The sequence below is a fragment of the Cyprinodon variegatus genome, unplaced genomic scaffold (assembly GCF_000732505.1).
Source record: "Cyprinodon variegatus isolate N-32 unplaced genomic scaffold, C_variegatus-1.0 Scaffold39, whole genome shotgun sequence".
Taxonomy (NCBI): Eukaryota; Metazoa; Chordata; class Actinopteri; order Cyprinodontiformes; family Cyprinodontidae; genus Cyprinodon; species Cyprinodon variegatus.
The window spans coordinates 1697820-1721515 of NW_015150492.1; the positions used below are offsets into that span (position 1 = coordinate 1697820).

General features: G+C 35.3%; 1 protein-coding gene across 1 annotated transcript in view; it reads left to right on the forward strand.

Annotated features, from left to right (window-relative positions):
• Positions 1-23696, forward strand: part of pth1r (parathyroid hormone 1 receptor) — a 72494-nt gene that overhangs the window by 20603 nt on the left and 28195 nt on the right. The window lies entirely within an intron of this gene.

Sequence of the window (23696 nt, forward strand, 5' to 3'; positions counted from 1 at the left end):
TTTAAAAAGTCAATGAATAACATGGATGCATAAACACCTAATTTTATTTCAATGTTAAATTATTTTTAAAGTAAGAGATTTAATTAAAAATGTCTCCGGACCTTTACTGGTTGTTGATTTTCTTTATTCGGACTCCGCTGATTTTTAATTGGTTAGCCCTGGTATAATGCATGCCCGGCTTCAGACTCCTATGCAAGACACCGCCCTACCAGAGACGGAGGAATCTTCTGACGTCATCATGCCTTAAGATAAATCAGAAAAGGGTTTTTCTAGAACCTTCTGTCACATCTCATTATGCAACCAAAAAAGAAAAGTAAAATCTATCATTTTTTTTCAAGTCCTTTGTTTACCCAGCAGATGTAGAGAGGAACAATGAAATGTCCCTGATGATTAGAATATATTCTAAAAACATGTCATCCTCTTAGGGTTAAAAATAATCATTAGTAAATGAGAATTATTATCAGTAATGGATTTGACTTAATTAAAGGATTTGTCTGAAACTCAAGGACATCATCTGCATGCCACAATATCCATGCACTATCTATAGTCTGTTTGAAGTTCTTTTTAACAAGTGCTGGTCGAATTAGTGAAACAGTGTGTTAACATTTAGGCTCATTAGTAATCATGTCACCAACTGACAACAATTTTTTGAATCCCTGTCAGAGAAAACAAAGTACTGGTACTGATGTGGATGGTGCAATTTATAATTGGTCAGACATGAGTACCTCTTATTTAAATTTGTCCTGGCTGACATTTTTCCTTCAAAGGAAAAGTGGTCACAAAATTGTGTTGTTGAGGCTCCTTAAGGTATAGGGGTGTAAATCACATCCATCATGGCGATTCGATTCGGTATCGATCTCCTGACCCAACGATTCGATTATTTTCGATACTCCAGAATACACCACGATACGATTCGATTCGATTCAATTAATCGGTAATTTTTTTTATGATTACATTTATTAGCCTTACAGGCTAAACAAAGTTTTAAGTTTGAAATAAATCAATGAAAGCTGTAATATTGTTATGCGTTTTTTTTTTAGAAACAACAGCAAATAACAGAAGTAGAAAAGTTGCATCTAAAAATACTGCATTAAATCAGTGCAATGAGTGCAATGCAATACCTCGGCTCCAGACGTCCCGCCCCCTCCACAGACGCTCCGCTGCTCCTCTCCCAAATTGTAGCTGACCGCAGACAGGAGGCCGACTTAGTTTGTTTTTATGACCGAAATTGCGGAAAACAATTCGTAAAGTTTGACCCACTAGAAGAGCAAGGTGCGCGGGAACNGCAGGAAACATAGCGCTTACTTTTGATGCTTAATTTAGATATGCATGAACAGGATCAAAGAATAGAGCTGTTTCCCCCCCCGGTCTGAAACTGGTGGTGGAGTGGAGATAGATGAAGTTGGTTAGTGAGACGCTATGCTGAGCTTTATGGGGAGATCCAGTGGATTGCGTGAACTGATACTGATCTTCACTGAGGGATCTGCAGTATGGAAGTCCCGTTGGATAACACAGGTTGAAAGAACCTGTCCATGATGAGCAAACATGAAGCAACAGTGGAGAGGAAAAACTCCCCGTTGGGAAGACACCTCTGGCAGAACCAAGCTCAACATGATGGTCTTCCACCGGACCGGTTAAGATGAAACAGGGAACGCAGTAAGAGTTCTGGGGGAATGACACTCTGATTAAGCTTTTAGCTACGATGGTGGAGGAGGGGCTGGAGGTGGGTTGAAACTGTGTCATCTGAACACAGCGCATACCCCGACTGCACACAGGAGCAGACAGTGTGGATTGGAGGCCTTTTAAGATGAGCTTTGGATGCCGATTGGCTTTCGTGGTGGTGTGGTTCAAAGCTGATTGGCTGTGTCATAGGCGGATGAATCAGTTTATTCAGTTGAACTTCCGCCTAGGCTCCATATCTCCAACAACAATAATGTTTAGTGTAACTTTAGTAACTGTAAATGTATAGCTGGTGGGGCTTGGGGTTGTTTTGTCATAAGAATGTATCTTTGTTGGAGTTGGGGGTTATTGAGATTGATGGGCTTGGAGCAGCATCACTGCCAGCAGTACTTTCTGAAGGGACACCTGTCAGTGGCAGCACACCAATTATGCCATTTCTTGAATCCTTATGTCTTCTTGCACGACTGCAGCCCCTCCTCTGTCCTCTTCCATTAACCAGCTTATGTTGGTTCGAGGAGAATTTTTTCTCTCTTCCAGTCTCATGTCAGACCATTTTCTTTTTATTTTAGTCAGTAAACTATTTAAATCCTGGTGGCATTTGCAGCACCACAAGTGTTTTGCTATAGCTGTGACACCAGCACTGTATAGTATTGTATATTCAAGTGCTCCAGGCCAAATTTATTTTAGGTTAACCTAACTGTTTGCCAGTTTTAATAACAATCCCTCAGTTTAGTTCACTAGTTTTCATATGGTGTTTGGGTTACACTCTGTAGGCTTGTTACTAAGGGTGTAATAATACATCCAAAACAATACTAGAACCAAAAGATAAGACCGCATTTTAGCTATATTTCATATGGCATCATCAGCATTTCCTTTAACAGATTTGAATAATATTCATTGCAGGATTAACCAATTCCAGTTGATCAGTCCAGTTAGTTTATATTTTTTAACCAAACATTTTCAAATGTGGTTTCCTATAAAGTAATCCTTTGCTTTACTGCTGTTATGCATCATAAGATGATGATAACTGTTGCAGTTTTTGGCAAACTGTTAACCAACCACACTACTCTCAATGATAACAGATTACTCAGACTGTACCTTTTTGTCACTCAGTCAGTTTATTTTTTTTATACAGTTTTGCAAAAATTTCTAACTCGCTCTCCTTTAGAGTTTTTAAATGACTACCTTCATCAACTCTTATTGAAGGTCAGAAATTTCCATATTAAACCTCAGCTGAATACTTCTGCTCTTTTTAACATTTTTGTGTCTTATAAAACCATTACTTCATTTTGTGTAACAGATATTGTGGTACTAGGGCTCTTACATGCGTCCTTACATGCTATGAGGACACATTTTCCCTGACGAAAACACACCCTGATTATTTCTTTTTTGTGCAACAGCGTTTTACTAAGAAAAGTCATTTTCTCTGCAGTCATAAGGAGATTGATATGTTTGTTGACACTTTATTCAGAAGAAAAGACAAAATGGACCAATAAGAAAAAAAAGTGTTTTTTCACTCAAGTTTGAATATAGTATTTGCATCTCTGTTTCACAAATAAAACCGTTGTCATGAGACAATTATTGTAATTTTTTTTTTATAACTATATGACTAAGCAAAGACAGACTCCTAAAACCAAAAGTTCTCAGTTTTTATGCTTTTACATTGCTGTGAATGCACTTATACAGTAAGTGCCTCTCTTACCTTTCTTTAGCTTCACTAAAATATACCCGCAGTTTTTGCAATAAAGGCATGTGAATGGAGAATACCATTTGCGATACTGACAGTGCTTATAAAGATATGGGAAGCTCAGTCCTGAGTGTTTTTCTGCACTGCTTGTTTGGTTGAAAATCATGTCTTGAAGGCATTGAAAAAAACTGAAATTATGTTTTTAAACTCAAGCTTTTATACATTTTCCTCATGTGAGGAAATAAATCTACTGGGCCTTAGAAAATGGAAAACGCCAACCAGCTTTGACTTACTACACAGGAAAAGATAATGATACTTATCATTATACAATTATGTGGACACCCAGTTTTGCAGTTTGTTGCTTAGCTATGAGATTTTCAGGTATACAAAAGAGCGAACTCTTACAGCTGCTGCTATGTCACTGTAGACTGTGAGTCCCTTGCTGTCATCACAGGCCTGTTTAAATGTTTGCTTGAATTTTCCTTGCATGGGTGTGCGATTCAGTTCATAAGTGCAACCTGCAGTGGGAAAGTGCCCTTCACACACAAATCAGAGCTTTACAGTAACTGAAAGGCTCCCTGTAAATGACACTAACTGATAACATTTCTCCAAGTTTTTCTTTCAAACATGTTTTTCTGCCCTCTTGTCATTTTTGTATTGAGTGTCTCGGCACTCGGTTTTAATGGGGCCCGTGTGTCTGACTTCAACTTACTTGTGTTGGTAAAGGGAGGCTTCAGTTTCACTTGCATGCTAAGGTTATACCTCTGCTGTGTTTGACTCAGGAAAGAGTTTGTTTTCTTAACTTACCATGACCTATGCTGTTTTTTTTTCTTTCCTTAACTTTTCCACTCCAAGAATGTGTAACTCAACTCCATGTTGGACTTGCAAAACAGATGATCAACCTTCACCTTTAAGACATCAAAAGTTAGCTTTTTCTTATGTCAAATGTGCTCTTGATTTTCCTGACCTTTAGGACTCTATTTGGTATAGAAATCTCCTTCTATTGTTTCAGTTATTGTTTGAATTCTTATTATCAAAACAAAAGGATCCAGTTTTTAATCATGATAAAGAGGTTTGGCTAAATCCCATTTGCCTATTTCAATTATAAACCTCATCATAAGCTTTTCATTTTCTTCTTGATAGGGTGATATTCTAAATGAGTGGCACATTCCAATCTAAGTTGAATATTGGATTGTTTGTTATTAGTTCATAGAAATAGGGAAAACAGTGTTATTGTTTTATTGCACAATTAAAATGCAATTCTCTTTACACACTAAGCCTTTAATAATGTTTCTCTTATGCTTTCAATATGATAAGATATTAATTATGTGATGCATTGTTATACAAGCAGATAAGATAACAAACTATCAAGTTAGTGGCATATAGATTTTTCTGCTGAGATAAATTTGTGTGTTTTGTGTGAATAGAGATTATTGTATTCCCAACATTAAGCTGAAACCTTCATTATGAGCGGTATGCTTGGAATTCCAGACTAGCTCAGTTCAAGTTAAAGTGTGAAAATTCTCAGCAATGCAAGAAAAAAGCAAAGGGGTAGATTGCAATTCCATTTCTTTTGACTGTTTTTAAATACAAAAGGTCATTTTTGGACAGTTTCATCCATCACCTTATAAGTAGTACTTTCCACATGTGACCCAGTTATTTACATGATTTAGATCCAGGTCAAACTGGCCAGGAGTACTCCCCAGTGGCATTACTAATGGATGGGTTGGTGGATTTCTTAGAAAGAAACTCTGAGGCTTATGGGCTTCAAGGATGCATTTTACAAAACTACCCAGTATTAGTGGAAATATTTTTTAGGCCAGTGGAAATCTCTGCCAGTTTTGATGCTCATTATGCTGCAAAGGTTCACTTCACTGCTCTTAAACCCCAATGCTATGGTAACAAAATGTTGCATCAACAAATGGATTAACATGTTTATCGATCTTCCACTAACATATTGGAATCAATATTTGTTTCAGCGTATGTTGTCCATTTTAGGCACAATTTAGGCACATCTTTCATTCTTTTACTACGTTTCACTCTCATTCTATTCTTCTCTGTATCTCGCGGTAGCCACTAACTAAAACCCGGTCACATAGTTTCAAAATAAAGTCGATTAAAACTAGGTCAAAAATGTAAAGCATTATAAATTCACAAATATAATGTAGGCAAAAATTATAGCTTATTAAAATTTAACATTGTAATATTTCTGGTAGCAAAATTAGAAATTGGGTTATTTACATTTTACATTCTTCTTCGAGTTTGTGTATATGTTTGTTTGTTTGTCTGTCTGTCCATTTGTGTACTTGAATAGTTATGAACATATTTAAATGACATTTTTACCAAAGGTGCACTTCAGTCTAAGAAACAATCCATACGATTTTGCTGATGATCCACATCCATATGCAAGAGTTTTTTTAAGGATTCTTTCAAATTATGTGAGTGGCAGCAGTGACTATTGACAGCTTCCGCATCGGACTCAAAAAAAGTCTAGAAGTATTATACTGAAGATGAAGACAAAAACACAGGAAAACTGAGCCTTGCTTCGCTCGAAGTCTTGATCTGCTGATTGAACAGCAGAGTGCAGAATGAATGAAGGTGAGAGCAGAACAAACACCAGAGGCTGCAGACACACGCTGTGCATCATTTATAAGCTTATCAAAGGAAATTTTTACCGAAGGTGTATCACATTTGAAGGTACTATTCATTAAAATTTTATAATTATCCAGATCATGTGTAAGTTTAAGCTATAGGTGTGTTGTGCAATTTAACCTGAAGATTATGAATATAATAAATAATTGGAACTGCAAGTTATAGCTAATTAATAGTTTATTCAAATCTAGGGTAAAACCAATTAATGATTTTTAGTTAAATTATTATAAACATATTTTGTTTATTCACCAGGTTTGTACGTTTTTTACAGAAAAGTTGGATTCCTTTACTCCTTGGCTGTTAAATCAAAAGTAATCCAGCTCTATTTTCTCTTCGTAAATATTTCTTATTTTCCATCTTTTCCTTGATTTTTTTTGCAGTGTATATTACAAAAATAAAGCTTTTGTTGTCTAAAACACATTTAGTTTAATATGTTTACGTTAAAGAAACAATTTTAGTAACTAGAAAGTTTTGAGATTTTGGCTGCAAGATTACAACTGCTGTCTCTATATTATTTTTTAAGATTCATCGAGGATCTCGCTCTGCAGTATTACAGTTAAGGTTCCAAAAATATTCCTGGTAATGTTGCTTTGTTGCTGTGATTTAGGTTTCATTTTTCTTTGCTATGCAAATTTTTTTTATCAAAGGTTTTAAGTAATTTCTGGTCAAACAGAAATGTGGTTTAAAATAAATCAGCTGTGGTGACCTTGTTGTAAGATAGAAGTGGAAGGCTTGCTCTGACAGTAAGCTGAAGTCTTCTCAGTAGAAGTAGACTGTATCCAGTGCAGCTTAGGCCTGTGTTTTCGTCACACACAAATGTTAGAGCGTTTTTACCCTTGTTTGTGTAACTTAACATTTATTTAATTAAATCAATATGCGCTTAAGGATGTACCTATGTATAAAGGTCTCAGTGAAACAAGATATTTCTTCCCTCAGAGGGATGTTGCATAACCTAAAAATATAATAAACGCAAACATACTTTTTCCGTCATGCAGACACTTTGGTTATTGTCAGAGATTATTATGTAAAAATATATTTTATGTTTTCCAATAAAGATATAAAAAGGTCCTCAACTGCAGAACTGTTTCTAAGGTAAAGGTATTTTGCAGTTCAGTCTACCGGGAGCATTAAAAAGAGAAAATGCTTTTTAGGCTCGGAGCGCTCCCCGGAGATGTTTCACATTCATATGCTACAGCTGCTGTTGTGATAGGATACAAGCCAAGAGGTATAGTCCAGGTTGGTTGGTTACCTTGGAAATAAAGTAGTTTAGATGTTTTCCATTATATAGTAGCAAACCACCTGCTTTACTGCTTTTTCCTCACTTTTTTCATAGTTATGTAGAGGAGTACATGAAAGTTGCATCATCCAATGAAAGTCTGAACACAGATCCACGCAGAAAGATCAGTTCAACAGTTTTTGTAAGACTCAGTTGGAAAGCATTGAAAGACAGAAATAAAAGAACTGATTTAGCATAAGAAATATTAATCAAACATTGCTTTAAAAACGTTAGCCTGCATTCATTCTAAAGAATGTATTTTTATATGGATTATTTCAATATGAGCCCAGGCAGATTAAGCTTTACTTGAATAGGTTACAGTAATGAAAATACCTTTGTCATCAGCCTTTGATATTCATAACTATAGTTGATTTGGTGCCTCAACATAAAAGATTAGGTAATATAAGACCTTTTGCACTTAACTAAATCTATGGAGAGATTAATCAGAAAGGGTAAAACTCTCTGTATAATTACCGCTATGTTTAAGTCTAAAACAGCTGTTTATATGGTTTAAAGGCTTCTTATTGAGATATGACAGAAAAGTGCCTGACTGAACACTAAGTGCTGTCGGTCCAACATGTTACAGAAAGCAGGCTCACAAGCTGATAAAAACACTGCTTTCTTACTAAGCTTACTGCTTGGAAATATGCTTATATATATATTGTTTTTTATGTATTAATAAATAAAGTTTAAGATTATAATGGACTATAAATAAATAAGGTAATTATTACAAAGGCGAATAAATAAAGAAGCTATTTAAAAGAGATATGTACATTTATGTCTCACGGTATAATTTAATTTCCACCTACATTTATTTGTTTATTGTATTTTTGGGAGCAATTAATTGTATGCTTATTTATTTATTGAGCATATATTAAGTTCTGTATTTATTTTTAAATATGGTAGAGCTGGTCCTCCATAGACTCCTATGTCAAGTCTGGAGCAGTTGTAAAATGAATTCCAACCTGAAAGAGGATTAGAAATAGGAGATAAATTCTGCATGAGGTCTGTTGCTTTAATTTAATTAACTAAGTCTTACTGCACGCTGTCTAAATAAACCTATATTAGTAAGGAAATATCTGCTTGTTATACTTGGTTTGCTCAGTAGAAAAAGGAAGGTGTATAATAATATCAACTTGAAGTTCCTAAATTTAGCAGGGTTTTTAAATTATATTCTTGCCTTAAATTCAGTGTAATAAATTGCATTAATACCAATGTAACAATCATTATGTTGGCAGTAATTTACAATAATTATTTTGTTTTAATTTAATCAAAACTATTTATAATTTTTTTCTGTAGGTTTTGCATTTTGTTAGCTTAATAAAAGTTTTGTTAAACTGGGGTTGTTTTGCTGTATGTTTATTTGGGCCTATTGCTAATGTGAAAGTTCTTTTAGTGTGGGATTTTTTGTAGTAATTATGATGAAAGTCATATTACTTTAATATTCATGAATGTAGTGTTTTTTTTACTGCCTTTAATTATTTTGGCTTGCTCCATACTGCCCCTTTATTTATAATTAATTTAACTTTGTAGTCTGTTGTTTTAGATCTAGATATTGTGTTTTTTTGTTTGTTTTGTTTTTTTTGCACTGAGCTCAGGGCTTTTGCTTATTTCAATAAAAATACTTTATACTTTACCTTCCTGCCATTTCAATTGGAGTATGCAGCTGGGTCCTTCACCACACCGAGCTGTAACTCTGAGGTCTGGTCCACCAGCAGGTAATTAGTGTCTCTTTGCACAGGCAAGAAATAGTTTTATGTGTTTGTGTGATAATACAGCATATATTAGCAATAAACACAGGCTCAGTTTCCTGACAAATGATCTGTGGTGTTAAATGACTCATCATTTAAGCACCAGGTTTATGGATTACTTGTCAGCCCCTTCATATGGAGGAAGCAATTATACTTCTTAGCTTTTTCCTATTTTTAGTTGGCTAATTTAAAACAGTACATTAGTTGTGGGGGAAGTGTGGTGTTACAGCTTAGCAGCACAGTATGTTTGCTTTTAAAAGATAAAGAAAGTGTTTTTTTTATTTAAACTAAAAAGGTTTCAAAATAGCAGATTTATTAAATCCCCTTCAGTCAATTGTCAAATTTATGAATGAATGATATACCTTACTTATTTTACCTTTGTAAAGAAAGATACTTGCTTTTTTTTTAATGAGACACTAAAAACAATAGAATAATACTCAATTACACTTTGTTATTCTTAAATGGACTGTCTGTTTAAGATGAGTTTTTTGCTGTTGGAATTTCTATCTAAAATAATAAAGAAGTCTAACTACTGTTGTATGATTAACCATATGTATTTAAATGCCAAAATCTAATGAGATGTACCCATATCTGTTCGCTTGTTTCCTTCTTTCTTTCATGATTTACATAATTACGATTGTTACACTATAATTTGATCATTATAATTTTGTTATACTAACCCACAAAGAAAAAGAAGCAGAAAGAAGATAAACTTAAAGCACCCCGCCCATGTCTACATATTTTATATTCGGTACCAACAAGGTACAAACAAAACTATATTAAATAAAAAAATAGAAGACACTAATGATATAATACAATAAACATATAATACAAGTATGAATTATCTATTCCTTTTTAAATGCATAAAAGCTTGTTGTAGCTTTTTTAACTCATTTTCTCAAACAGAAAATAACCTGTATGACTCTTCTGGGTAGTTTTAAAAGATTCCATAGTTTAAAACATCTAGCAGAAAAACACATATTTCTGTACATTTAAGGACCAAATCTAAGTTTTAAGATCCAACCAGGGTCTGCAGTACTCCTCTTCTATTGATTGTATTCCTTATAGGTAAATATTTGTGCTTTACTTCATGCATTATTATCAAAGTCTGAGGCTAAATTAAATTTATTATTTTCAATAAACAAGACAAAACAAAAAAATCAGTTTGTGTTTCGTTTCTGCCCTACTTTATATATTATCCTTATGGCTCTTATCTGTAACAGAAATGATTGTGTAATACATTAAGATTACATTCACAAAATCAACAAATTGCCACCATGCCTTCAAGACTGTGCCTTCAAACTTTACTTCAACTCCCTTTTTCTTCCATCTGCAGTAACTCATCTGAGACAATCAAAAAACATAGAATTGTATTTAGTACATATTTTAGTATCATAGTAGTACCCAATTTCTTAAACTCCACTCTAATGCTATCATCATAATCATTTGGACTTTCAGTTTGCCTTGTCTGGTCTTCATTTTTTTTTTGAAGATTCCTTGTGTTTAGTTGTACTTTTATTAAAATATTTTGTTTCCACGCTTTTATTCTGATCAGTATTTCAGTCATTTAGTCTCACCTGTTAAAAAGAAAATGCTGAGCATTATGGAAAACCTTGAGCTGCCTCTTCATGAGGCTTGCATACAACAAGCGTTTTCTGTCTAATCCTTCAACATATATGATGAATGTTTAAAGATATCCCTAGAATAATATCTTTACCTATGCGAAGGAGGTTATGCTTTCAGGAGAGTTTGTGTGTCTGTACGTTTGTCTGTCTTTGTAAAGGATAATTTGAAAAGTTATGGACGTATATTAATGATATTTTTATCAGAGTTGTCCATTACACCGAAGAACAATCCATACAATTTTGGTTAAGATCCAGATACTAATCTGGAAGCAGGAATCTTTCAAAAGATTCTCTAACTTTGTAAGATAGGAATATTTGGCGGAACAAACAGTTCCCCACTAAACCAGAGGGTGGCAGCAGTGTCCATATACAGCCTCAGGATTGGACTCAAAAAATCTGGAGGTATTTAACTGAAGATAAAAACACAAGAAAACTTATGAACGGATTTTATGGAAATTTTTTTACCAGAGGTGTCATGCCATGGAACAATTGATTTCAATTTAGTAATGATCCAGATCATGTGCTAATTTTAGATATAGATGGAATTCACAATTTTGGCCAAAACTTGCTTGGTGGATGTCTGCGCTATAAAGTATGTTAGAAATGAATTTTGTTAACTGATTTTTTTCCTTTTCTAACTAATCACAGCACTTTTATTCCTTTGTGTTTTCTTTGCTTTTTTCTCCTCTTTCATCAGAACAAACATTATTGGCCAATATTGTGTGCAGAAACAAGGAAATTGACTTTTGGCTACAATCACAATATAGACATTAAGCATGATTACATAACATTTGAAAGGAATAAAGCAAAGGATAAAAGGTCCGGTGTGGACATGTGTTTGTGTATACAGCCATAGCTTTATTCAAAGAAAAGAAAAATGAAAGGCAGGTTGGGGTATGCATATGTTTTTATTTTGTTTCACTAGCTGATGTCTCAGGCTGCAAGGTTTTCATTTTGTTTATCAGAAAGACAGAAATTTCCTCTTTGGCAGTGAATTTCTAAAGTAATGATCTGTAGCTCCAATCTAAATGTTTATATCCAAGTTGTGGTCTGCTTAGATATTAGCTGCCCTTTTCCTTAAGACTTTTATAAGTCCTGGATGGAGGGAAGGTCAGCCCAGGTGATAATTGTTTGCAATCTTGACCTGTCGTGTTTAGTTGTTGAGCCGAACCACAAACTGATGATGTGCACAAAACTGCCTAGGTATCGGATATTTAGAAGAAATTGCTGAATGAAATATACAGCAGTATATAGTCTATAATATATAGTTAATATAAAGTGTATAGTCTTCTTCTGAACTAACAAATATCCACAGTAGTTAAGGATGGTAAGAAGAGGGACCATGAGGTATGTTTTTATATCCTTTCTATATTCTTTAAGTGGTTCAGCTCCAGTTGTTTTTTTGAACAGACAAGTGGACCCAATAATCCAACTGTTTGTTGACATAATCGCTTGTGTCCCTGATCAGAAAAATTATAATAAGAAGAGTGGTGGGGAGGAAACAGACCCCTAAGGTTGGGGTGTGGCAGGATGCAGGAGTGGGTGCTGCCCAGCCTAACCTGCTGTTGCAAGCCAGTCAAGAAACTGCTGATCCAGTAACAGGTAGAGGCCAGTTGCTCACAACAGTAATCTTTCATCCTTATATTTTAACATGACAACTGAGAGTATTTAATACCGTTTAGCAAATCCTCAGGTAGATTCCATGATGTTTATTTGTTGAATTAATTGCAGTCTTGAAACAGAGCACACCTTCCTCTTAATGCATTAAACTAAACAAATGCAGGTATTTGTTAAAATATAAATAACCATGAGGAAACAACAAAGAAAAAGGGAGACGGCTGTTACTGACACAGCAGCCTTTAAAGAACAAATGTCTCACCTTTCTTCATATCATTATGAAAAATTACAAATTATTTCACAGAAATTGCATTTTTACAAACTCTGGTTTGTAGCCAAGGACATTTTGTGAGCATTTGTCTGTTCTGTACAACATTGGTTGGTGTGAAACCTCAGTGCAGGATGTTGTATCCTCCAGATTTTTATTACATTTAGAAGCTTTTTTTTGTCATTGAATTTACAAAATTACATCTGACCATAAAAGATTTCTATTCTTTTCTTTATTTTTATTTTTTTTATCAATCTTTGTCCTCAGGATTGTGGATAATCTAGCTGTAATTTATCATACAATGTTTTTTTTTTTTTTTTTCTCTCAAGCACTAGAGTCAAGGTGACCATCCATACTATGCGAACCTTTAACACCCTCTTCAACACGGAAAACAGTGGTGCAATGTTAGCAGTCAGTGTGAAACACCTTGAATAATTATGTTGTGCCTAATTATTTTAGAATGCAGTGACTTTATTTGGTAGACAGTCACAATCAGGGGTCTTATAGAAAGAGTGTCCTTGTCCTAGTGTTAGCTGACTGCGGGAGACTTGATTTCTCTTTGCTTAACAGTGGAGAAAAGTCTGATTGGAGTGGTGCCCTCTAAATGATTCACCTTTTAATGTTTCAGTGTTTTTTTTTTTTATCACTGATTGCTATATTGAGCTCAACTCTTATCATCCATGCTTTATAGTACAATATCTGAGATTTATTTTAATCTTAAAATAATGCCCTTGTTTGTTGTTTTGTCTTTTAAACTCTGATAAATGCTTTCTGTCTTCATTTTCCTGTTCTGTACACGATTCCTTATAATATTAGCTTCACTGACGTGTAATACAACACAGTGCAGCAGGAGGACTGAATGGGTGGAGTCATTTGTATCCCCAGTAGACTTTATATAGATTGGCATTAGAGGTCCAAAACTGTAATAACTCATGCGGTGCAGAGTCCCTTCCTCTGACTGTGTGGATTGTAATCACTTGACTTTTCTGTAAATTAGAAGGATCTTACTGAAATATTTGAAGCTATTCTTGTGGGGTGGACGGTGATAAGCAGACAGCTCTCCTGGGCCTCTGAAATCAGGCTGTTCTTAGATACAGTTAACCTTATTGATTTATGGAACAGTTTTTCCTAAATACAAAAATAAACAAATATCTTAAAGCCGGGTGTTTACTGTGCAATTTTTTCAATTGTTGCACGCATCTGCTGCTCACACTGTACGACTAATCACAGGGTTTAGTCGTACACAGCTCACGATTATGTTCGACCCGACGCTCTGATGTGATCTACCTGCTCACATTGTGCGACTAAAAACCACGTCGGACTGAGCTCCGCAGTGAGATGGAGCTGATTTGACGCATCTATCTAGAAGCCAAACAAATAGAAGGGGGATATTATGCTCACTATAGTGAACCGCACTGCGTGGCAATTTGTGCAATTTTGTGATGAGGGTCCTAGAAAAAAAGGGCGACCACATATTTGGAAAAAGGACATGGCTGAGCAGGCGTGAATGCTGCAGTCCATCAATTTTGTAGATAGAGCTGCATTTGACTCATTGCATTCCTGCCATGCTGCTGTGTTTACATCTGAGAGAAGGAATAAAAAGAAGAATCCTCCTGTGGGCATGCGCCTTTAGCGTTTTGCCTACGATCAGGCTGAAAGTCGGCCTGATCGAGTAATACTCGCACGACTGGAAAATCGCCCTGAAAATCGCACAATGTACGCCGGGCTTTAGAGAACTTTCAGATACCTAATGCTTGAACACCTGATACAGTATGTATTACCATTAAAAGGTCCTACTGAAATAGAGGATTTCTAGAAAAATTGTCCTGTCCAATTAGAAATATTGCAGGGCTCAAATATTTAATGTTGTCAGTTTGTTTAGGTCATGGTTTTTAAGCTTCAAGGTAAATTTGATGCATTAATTATATATACGAATGATAGAGTAAAACACTCCCAAAAGACTCAAAAGAAAAACTAAATGAAGTGTTATACATGGAAACATTATATTTAAGACAGAATCATTTCTGAATCCCTATTTGAATATTTGTCAGCAGTTGCTGTCACAGAGATGACTGCTGCTTGTGTTGTAAAGCTGTGACAAGCTTAAGGGATATTGTATTTTTTCTAATGCTAGCTGAGAAAAACAGGCTTAGGTGGTAAAAAAATAAGCTTAAAACGTCTGTTTCTCCGTAATGAGTAACTGTTGATGATCTCCTTTTAGCTAGTTGTATGTTTGTTTCTGTTTCTTTGGAATTTATTGCATTATGAATTATATTTATTCAGGATTATCAAAGTCATTGATTAATTAACTCAAATGTAAGTCTTGCTTTTCTGGCTTTTGTTTGTACAGAAGGCACATGAATCCTTTCCTCTTCACAAGTATGTGCTATTTAGTGGAAATTGTTCATAGTGCCTGAATAACTGGGTTTATTGAAATTTGTGTTTGTGACAGCAGAACCCACTAACTGTCTTTCTGTATTATTAGTTGGTGTGTTGAATTCATTAATATTCTTTAAAATGTCCAAAGCATTTGAGTATTACATAATCAATTGTAGTTTTAAGCCCTTGATGAAAATGAAAAAGGTTGCATCTGGTCGGCTGCATAGGAGCAACCGTCCTTACATGCTTACATAATGTAAAAATTATCCTCTTATGATTTTAGAGAAGAGCATGGTTAAAGCTTTGCAATAGCATGCAGACAAACACATACACACCCCCACACACACGTTATGCTCCGCTATCCTTACTTTTCATTGATTTCCCTTCATTTCCTATTCATTTCTATGGCTTAACCCAGACCATAGAAACCCCCTATTACCAACACACACCTAACCATAAACCTGACCTAAGCTCAATTCACACCTTAGTCCTAAACCTTCAACCCAGGAGGAGAACTTTTCTTCATGGAGACCAGTCCACTGATACCTACAGTACAAGTACTTGTAAGCTTCCACTATGTAGCATATTCCTGGGAAACTGGCCTCACACTGTCCCCACAAAGTAACAAATACATGGTACCACACACACATACATATACACACACAGACACAATGTTTCCATCTGGGACAAAAGTGCTGTTCTCTAGGCTTACGACCAAAGCAGGGTATAATTAGGATCTAAATGCTGCTTCAAGTCAGAATGTGGTTTGGAGGCATTTCCAAAGGACAACCAGTCTTGTGGTTTGTGGTTTTTATCATCAAATGTAAATTGCACAGTTGAAGAGGAGTGGCACTGACTCATAGAGTTTAGAATATCCAGGGACCTCATCCGCTAAAACATTCATGTGGTACCATATGTCAAAAGTAACATATTCATGTTTTCTCCAGATAGTGGAAGGGCGGTTAAAAAAGGAGTTTCAGCAAAGTCGTAAATTACTAGTCCCAGCAATTTTCTGAAGAAAACACACACGGTAAAATCCAAAAAACCCTGGGGACAGGACTTTGAATCCATGCCAATAACAAGGAAATAAATGTTATTTAATTGTGTCAGTAATGGTTAGTACCTGAAACATTCATTTCATCTGTAATTGAAAATATTTGCTAGAGTATTATTTTTCAGAAATGTGATCATGTGTAATATTAAAGATAATATTTTTATTTTGTAGCTGTGTTTATTCAACTGAACAATGATGAACAGAGAGTGGTATTGATGGATGGCAACTCGGAAATTAATAGTTTTTTGTTTCCAGTCACACTACTTTGATTTGAGGGTTCATGTTGAATGTCAGAACAATAGAAAAAGATCAAATATGACAGATAATGTTCGCCTTATGAAGAAGACTAGTCATTAGAAACCCACAAGCTTTATCTTTCTCATAAACACAGACCAGACAACAAAAAAAGAAAAATATTTAGGAAAAAATGAATAGAAGATTCGGTTGCAGACCATTTTTATTATCAGATAATCATTTTATACCTGTGAAATATTAGTTGTTTTGTGCATGAACATTTTAATTTGTATCTAATTTTCAGCCGTCAGCCACAAACATTTTTTACCCCTCCTATATTTGAATCCATGCCGATACATTTTCGTCTGATATAAATCATCGGTGTACACCACCCATTGATGACTGTGGAATACAGGTGATTGGCTCCTGTCTGCATTCTGATCTAAATTCTTTGTTTTTAAAATCAGATTTTTTTTTTATAACGGTAAATAAAGTGATAAACTCCAACCTTACTCTATGTGAAACAGTAATTGATTCAGTGCTGCGCTTCTAATCATTTATCCAGTGATTTTAAGGTCTATAGACTTTTAAACAGAACTCCATCAGGATGGTTTGATTCAAAAAGGTCTTTTGTCTACTATCCCTCTGGTTTGTTTCGCTAACTCTATTTCTTAGTATCTTAACCAGTGCTATAAATATGTTCCTAAATGTATTTGGCTGTTTATTTTCAGTTATATATTAGTCCTTTTTATGTTTTCCTAATTATTGATTATTAATTAATTTTATCCTCCAGTATGCAATTATTGTAATTTGCGTTAAAATCTAACATTTGTTCAAAATTAGATATTTTTTTTTACCTCTCATCTAGTTTTTACAAATATAGATGTTGTTTTCACACGTTCCATGATGGTAGAGGAGACATTATCTGAACCAAGCTACATTAATCTTTTTACTCAGAGCCATTATAGAAAATCAATAAATGGTATTAACCATTGTACTATCAGACTATTTTTTACCCTTTTAAATAGACCTATTACTCTGGTAAATTTTTGTCATCTGTATAGAAGGTAATGCTATATTAATTCATTACAGGTCTTGATCAACCTAGAACCATATTGTAATTGCTCCCTTTGGGTCAGAGTGAGCAATTCTCAAGAGGAGAGGCAAGTATGCCTGTTTTTTGTTCCCAAGCAGTAATAGGATAGAAAGACAAATGGTTAGTCTGGCTGAATCCTTCTCTCTTATAAACTAAACTCTGCTCTGATCTCCTGTAGAGAAGAAAGACTAGATGATTCGCTGATCTGTTTATGTTTTAATCTTCTGGTCATGAGATCCAGATGAGTGTTGAAAGAACAGCAGTAGCAATCAGCTAAAATAAGTGCCCTACATACTGTAGGTGGATTGGGCTCAGCCTTGTAGATAAATAAATTCACTTCAACCTAATGTAAACTTTTTTGCATTAGTAAATGCTTTTGGGTGAATTTGACTCTAAAGCCCTTTGAATTGGTATTACTTTAAAAGAGCTACTGTATAAACTGGATATACCTTCTGGCCCTAGAAATTCATTGGGATTAGCCAGAATGAACAAAAGATTACAAATGCAATAGTGGACTTGGTTTCCCACCAAGACCTTTTCCTTTGACAATATATTAAAAGTTTTTCTATGCGGATAGATGGATCAATGGGTGGAGGTCTTTCTTAGCAAAGAAGAAAATCTTTGCTATTATATTAACATCTGACACTATGTGCATTGGTCCCTGCGAGGTCCTGATAGGGTCTTCTGAGGAGGACTAAAAAGGGATTTCTTATAACATATAACAGAGCATAAGATGATTTTAACTTTGCACAAGACCTTTAATAATTAGTTTATGTCGGTTGATCATATCTGGATCCAGTGTAATATACGAAATATAATATATAATAGGGAAGTTTTTGCAAATCTATTGCACAAAAAATTGCAATAACTGGACAATAAATAATTTGAAATACAAATGGCTTCATGTCTACGTAATCATGCTAACATTGCAACAGCATCAGGCTAATGTGATGTTTTAGAACACTATTCAATTCTGATGCATTGTGAGAGAGTTGTGCAAGTTACTGACATGTTATAGTCACCGGCATATCTGGTCAGATTGTTGTAGAAATGTGCTGCTGGGTCTAAGGGTGTTTGAGATGCCTAACAAAATGTCACAGAGATGCAGAATACATCAAGAATAAAAGATTTTATGATTTTTTTCCAGTAGGTCTTTCTCCACTCAGACTCACCTCTCGTAGAAAGCCGCTCTTTTTTTTTTTTTTTTTTTTCTACAACTACGTATATATGTCTAGATTTATTTATGCCAATTGTATGTTTGGCCATGTGTAGCACCTTACCACTAAATCAAATTCCTTGTGCGTGAAAAACACTATTTGGCAATGGAGCCTTTTCTGATTCTGATTCTAAAACATAATGGGTTGTAGCCTAGTGAGACCATCCTGATCTCGCGAGCTTTCAAGGTTTCACTCGCAGATCAGTCTGGAGACTCTCCGTTAAAGAAAATTTGGAGCCGTTCACCAAACAAACGTCCAATCAGCGTTGGCTTTATGGCGGGTTGAGGTGTGACGCAACGAGAAGCACGACAGTTCAGTCTAAAGAACATGGCGGCTTCAGCTGATGAAACTAGCGTTAGCGTGGCTATCGAGCAAGTTTTATCGGAATTACACAGTATCTCTTCACTGAAAGAAGAGCAAAACACTGCTCTGGAGGCTTTTCTCAGAGGAAAAGATGTTTTTGCTCTTCTCCCTGCTGGTTTCGGCAAGAGTTTGATCTATCAAGTGGCTCCTCTTCGTCGTCACTCTGTTAGTACGTCATATGCTTCGTTGATCTGATTGGTTTATTTGGCCCGTCTATCACCAACATAGGCCAATCAGCTAACCAGTATTTTCGCCCCTTCCCAAAATTACTTCAACGGAAGGTTTCCAGATGGATATGCGGAGCAAATCCATCTGGCGGAGTCAGGTTAAATAGGTTGTTCATTAAGTATGAAACCTATCTTGAAAGATGATTGAGCTTGCAGTATATTATATATATCTAACATTAGGTCACAAAAGGTAAGATCATTTTCTGACTGTTTTTCTTTTTTCTACTCATAGAAAGACAAAAAAGGTCCCAATTTACTTTAGTTTTTTTTTCCAGGACTTTGTGGTTTTTGTGGTCTGTTTTAACCCTCCCGCTTTATCAAGATGTTGTTGTGTGTTCCCTACAGAAAATCTACCTAACAAAGCATTGAAGTCTCTGATTCACTGCTCAGCATTTCAGGAAATGACTCTGGTTAACCACAACTTTTTATTAAAAAAAGAATAAGAAGAACAAGAAGAAAGGAAAGTCTACCCATAATGGCGGGTTTGCTAGCAATGTAGCAGAAACCCAATGTCTCTGCTTGGAGTTTTATATGATGCCTTTCCATATGACTTCATTTTTTATGTTCTTTCATCTTTTACTTTAATATATTTCGAAATTAAGCAAATTTAGTGTGAGGCTTTTGATCCAAATTTACCCTTCATTCCTCCCAGAATTACCAAATTACCAGAAAACTATAACTGGATAGCTATATGATTTAACAAAACATCTAATAAGCTTTAGTGGTACAATATACTGTAGATGGATCAATTAGAAACAGTTCTCCCTTCTCTCCTACAGGGAATTGCAGTTCAAGTTGTCAGACAGCAGTTTGCACAGAGGAACACAAATTTGTGGTTTGTTTTCCAAAGACTGGTGTTGGAAAACACACTAATATATGATGTGCAGTTTTTCTTTTTCTTTTTTTTTTCTTCACACTGGCACAAACCCAAGAGCGGTCAAAAAGGAGACTGTGTTTTGAATCAAATGCAGCAAATAAGAATGTTCATGTTTCTCTCAGTGAAAGTTATGTTTGCCTTGGAGGTTTGGACTATGGCCAGCAACGGAGGAATACTTTTCAGAAATAATCTGAGGACATACTTATTACCCAAGATTCTCCTCTTGATATTGTAAATAATTCTAATAATTCTAATCTCATGGTAAAGGTCAGAAATATTTAATCCTAGTCCCTGATTTTGCTTAAGTTTGAAAAGCCACAAGAGTTTCATTTGATAGTAAAATATGTATTGCAAATAAAGAACACTAAACTTTAACCTAAAGAAATGTTGTATCGTTACTTCGATGAAAATAGTGTCAATGTCTCAGGTGCTGTCAGTGGAATATTCTACATTGGCATAGTTAGTTCAGTAAACAGGTTATATCTATCCTTGTTCGCCTGTGGTAAAATGCTGTTCCATTTGTGGTTGTTTACCGTGCAAACCTATAAACGTCTTTCCTCTATAGCCTTATTCAGCACCCAGACTGGATATCCTTATTTCTGCACCGAAAGCAATGAAAATATTGATGGATTGAGGTATTGTGGGTTTGTATGGAGAAAAGCCACAAGAGCTTGGTATTTTTGCAGTTTATTTTAAAAGCTTGCAAAAAGCACAGACTTGCATTAGAGACAATTTATGCCTGTCCTTGTGAAAAAAATGTCCAAGAAGGTTAGTTTTTGTTTTTTGTTAATGCTGATTATAGCTAGGTACTCTAAAGATTTTAGATTTAATATCAAAATATAAATATCATTTGAATATTAAGGCTGAGACAAAGCTAGGGAGGTGGGTTTTTTTCTCTTTTTTCCTTAACATCATCAAATATGCTATGTTTTCGGCACATAGATTGCTATGCATCAATATTTCTACTATTTAATTTGTTATGTGTGAGGTGGAGGAAGAAAATTAGTCCACACTGTAGTTTGGGGAAATAATGCATACTACTGAACATTTTTAATAAAAAATATAAATCCTGTCAGACATTTTTATTCTGCCATTTTAACCCTGATGCATTTTAATAAAATTCTGTGGTACCAGATAACTGTGCGACTTCTTTATCTTAACAATAGAGACACATTTATGTATTGTAATTCCAGTATGAATACGCCTTCACTGAAGACCTCTGTTTTTTTAAAGAGAACATTAGTGTACAAACAGTATTATGAAAACTAGGCATGAGCTGCTTGCAAGTCACAACATACAACATTTGTTCAGTTGTACTTTTCCTAAACTGTGGTCCAAAAGCATTTAAGTGTACAACAAGGATGATGGACTGTTTTTATTCGTTTTTTTTCTGTTGATGTACACATGACACTCAGGTGGCCATGAGGTTACTCTTCACTCATACAACAGTGTTTTGTGTTTCTACTGAAATATTATAATACCAAGTGGGTTTTATGCCAGCCAAGCAGGGAAGGATCTAGAGCAGTGGTCTCCAACCCTGGTCCTCAAGATCTACTGTCCTACAGATTTTAGATGCATCCCTGCTTCAACACAGCTGAATCAAATGAATGGCTTGAAAAGGTAATCAATCATTTGATTCAGCTGTGTTGAATCAGGGATGCATCTAAAATCTGTAGGACAGTAGATCTTGAGGACCAGGGTTGGAGACCACTGATCTAGAGGGACAGGGGACCGGGACAGGGACCCTCTCAGTGCACCCCCTCCCAGCCTGGCCACACCTAGGAAATTTCCTGGAACCGCCACTGTGGCCGAGGCATAATGAAGATAGAGAAACACAGTAGACATCATCATCTGAATATATATCATGAGCACTGTTCAATCTAAAAACTAGATGCCTATTGCAGAGCTTTATAATCCATTGGCACACTAATATGAACAAAAATGAAAAGGAAAGACAAGGAGAACAGAGAATAAGATTTTTAGGCACCAGTCCACTTTAAGTGTGCAATTCATGTAAGTCTTCCTTTAATGGATTGCACACTTAACCCCTGCAGCACCTCTTCATAGATAAACAGTTCATTTGGGAAAATTACTTGATGAACAACTATTAGAAACACATTTGGAAAACTGTGTTCTTTAATAGAGTTACAAGAAGAAAGTAATTAATGAATGAAAGCCATTAGATTCAATTACCACCTTTAAAAATGGTGATAGTAGTATATAGGGATGTTTTAGTAGAAACTGGTCAGAGTTGATGGGAAAAACCACTAAGCTAATTGCAGGATAATGGAGGAAAACCTGTTAGAAGATACAGTTGGGACATGGTCCTACTTCCAGCATAATAGTGACCTTTAACATATAGCTCGACCAAAGTTTAGAATAAGCTGATCATAGGAAAGGTCTTGAAAAGGTATTGTTTGCATTTATTCTCTATCCAGTCTGGGTTTCAGCTATAGGGCAAAATAGTTTTTGATTTGTTCTGCATTTTTAGTAGCAATAATGCTTTTCCAAGCAACTGTACGTGCTGTATGTGTGTGTTCAGTTTTAGATACGTCATATTTAAACAGATCTGACTTCAATATATCAGCAGTATACATTTAGAAGATACATTTTCTTATCCTTGTTCAATATTCAAAAAATTAATAACGAAATAATTTCCCCCTTCATAATTGAAATACAAGTTCCCTCTAAAATGTATAAGTCAATTTTCTAGGGACTGAATCCAGTGCGGATTATTTTATTTCGATTGTAATGTGTAGAAAGGTTTTACTAATTAAATTAAATATCTCTAATTAGCAACATTGAAAAGTTTAGTCTTGTCTTCAGATCTTTCCTTTAATCCTTGATCTTCAGCTGGTTGAGAGGTTTTATGTTTTCATTTCAACCTCTTGTGTCAAGTTCTGTTAAAAATGAATGTTTCTGCCTGCAAACACAGTCGCATTTGTCACTGCCTACAGGTGATCTGCGAGCAACAGCCAGTCAGTGAGTATAACCCATTAAAAAGAAAAATGTTTCCTTGACTGGAAATCCACACCTGAGGCTCCACGTCGATCGCTAATATGCAGCCAGCTCAGATGCTGGAAATGCATAAACTGTGAAAAAGCTTTTAGGAACACGTGTTGTCAGTTTTGACATTCATCATGGAGAAGCAGAAATAGCCACCACAACACAAACTGCAGCTATAAACAGCATGTGAAATTTGTTTATTCAAGAGGACGAGTCTTAGTTGCCCTTTTTATGTTTATTCTGTATGGCATTGAAGACAAAAACAAACACAGCCCTGTACTCCTAAATGCTTTGACAAGTCCATCAGTGCAGTCAGAGCAATCCGACCTTCAAGAGAAATAAGAGGCAGTCCAACCTCCAGACCCCTATGTTACAAGCACTCATTTCTTGCATTTGCAGTTTCTGCCTCAGGGTTAAATCAGCTCCACTAGAATGAACAATATGGACTTCTGTATTTATTGTTATACATTGTATTTATTGAGATAGAAACAGATTTAAAGGTAAAATGCTGTTCTTTGTTGTGATGATAAATGTATAGTGTTAAATGTAGGCAAAAAACTGCTCCGAAGAGGCCTATTGATAACTGTAAAAGTCTATTCTAATTAGATTTTTTTTTCCAATATTAACTAGTTACATCACAAATTACAAAGCCCTGTCAATTTCTTAGCAGAAGGGATTGTTAGATTT